The 1,987-nt window shown below is 47.5% G+C and overlaps 1 protein-coding gene across 2 annotated transcripts in view; it reads right to left on the bottom strand.

Moving 5' to 3' along the window:
- Positions 1 to 1,987, bottom strand: part of LOC127750111 (uncharacterized) — a 20,227-nt gene that overhangs the window by 4,142 nt on the left and 14,098 nt on the right. The gene's annotated exons all lie outside the window — the stretch shown is intronic.

Raw genomic sequence — 1,987 nt, 5'->3', positions numbered from 1 at the left:
TTGTCCCGGCAACACTGTGCCAATTACTTGGCGAAGTACGCCGCTAAGCCTGAGAAAAAGTCTAAAAGCATGCAGGAGCTTTTCCAGGATGCCATGCAGGACCTGGGGGACGACGAGAGCGCGCGCAAGGCCATCCAGAGGCGCTGCGTGCAGTCAATCAGCGAGCGCGACTGTTCCTCGCAAGAGATCATCCACCTGGCAACGTCCCAGAAACTGTTTCACAGCTCGCGTAACTTCGTCAAGGTAAACTTTTACAGTAATGACTGGGTGTTGTCCGGAAGGCGTGCGCAGGACGGCGAGTCCCACGACGAGGGGGACGACCCCAATGACGGTCCAGCCGACGGGGATGGCGCCGAGCAAGGGGTCGACAACGAGGAGCCTGGTGATGACCGGGGAAACCACTCCGGGTCTCTCCTCGAGCGCTACCCAAAGAGGCCCCGCCACCTTGAGGACGTCACACTGTGGTCCTTCGCGAGGGACTACAAATTCAACCGAACGACTAAAAGGTAGGAATAATTAAATGCCTAATTGTGAGGACGAAGGAAGTTGTAGGTTATAATTATTAACATGAGAACAAGTTAATATTACTAAATATCCGAGCCTTTCTTCGGTAATGTTTTTGTCATGACGACAATACCGTGGCTAATTTTTAGTACAAGCGTGTCGTCAACGAAGGGGAAATCTCGAGGGTTCGTAGCGTACGGGCTATTTCGTGGTATTTCTTCTGCCATTTCTCTCATTTCTCAACCATTTGGGATTATTTCCAGGTAAAACGGAGTATTTCAGGGGTATTTCGCGAATATTTCACCGACTATTTCTCATCTTTTTCGGGTCTTTTTCGCTGTACTTCGCCTTTATTTCGGATTATTTCGGGGAAAGGTGTACGCACTATTTCGCAAGTGATTTCCCCCTCTGTCGTAATGGGTTTTTTTTGGTCATATGACAAGGGTTCTCTTGTAAAAAAAAAAACAAGCAGGCCCGCCCTTCCGCCAAACGGAGTTGCCAGCTCCACTTCGCTGCGCCGGCAACTCCGTTCGGCAGGGGCCGGGCCTGCTTGGCCTGCCGGCGGCGATGGTCGGGCCTTCGGCCCGACCATTTCAGTCTTTCGCTTTACTGAAGTGCATAATCAAATAAATAATGTGACCCGTAAATCACTTCAATTGAGTAAACTAACGCGTCCGGTCGGGGGCCTGCGGCAATAGAAATTTGCTCCTTGGACATGACAAAAAAGACTGTAACGGGGCAACACCGTGACTACACCCCACCCTTCTGCTTTGCTTAAGAATAAAAAATAAACACGCTCAGATTGTATATTGTAAATTGTATATTGTTTGCCAAACAGTCTTAAAACTTGACTTTTTAGCCCGCCCTTCTGCTTTGAAAAAGCTATCCAGCGGGCTTATGCAAACGACCTCTTGTCTGTCTGTGTGTCTGTCTGTGTGTCTGTCTGTCTGTCTGTCTGTCTGTTCCACTAGAAGGAGATGTGCTAGAGACTTCAAATTTTCAGGGTACCTTAAGGTTCACTCCTAGAAAACGAAACGAAACGAAACCCCAAGGGGCTCAAAAGGGGGTATCAAAGGAAAGGGGGTAGGTCAAAAAAGTCAGAATGTTTTTTTTTTATGAGCTCCTAAGGGGTAACTCATCAAAGTAGAGCCCTACGACCAAAAATTTCGTCCGTTTTGCTCTATATCTCACCGTTTATGCGCGAGAGGGAGTTTCTATCACGAAAGTGGCCCAAAAATAAATTTATTAATTTTGGAAACTATTGGATGGTCTCCTAAGGGGTAACTTGTCAAAGTAGAGCCCTTTGGGCGAAAATTTCGTCCGTTTGGCTCTATCTCTAACCGTTTAGGCGCTAGAGGGTCTTCTTTGACGAAAATAAGTTAAAAATTGCTGTAGTGAACAACTAAATGGAAAAGAAGGCCCAGAACCGCAAAAGAGGTAAGAAACTCCCTCCCCCCACTCCAAAAAACGTTTTCTAAGCAGA

Source organism: Frankliniella occidentalis, unplaced genomic scaffold, assembly GCF_000697945.3.
Source record: "Frankliniella occidentalis isolate FOCC.00 unplaced genomic scaffold, Focc_3.1 Scaffold133, whole genome shotgun sequence".
Lineage (NCBI taxonomy): Eukaryota > Metazoa > Arthropoda > Insecta > Thysanoptera > Thripidae > Frankliniella > Frankliniella occidentalis.
The sequence above is the reverse complement of the archived record's forward strand: the minus strand, read 5'-3'. Positions and strand labels throughout refer to the sequence as shown.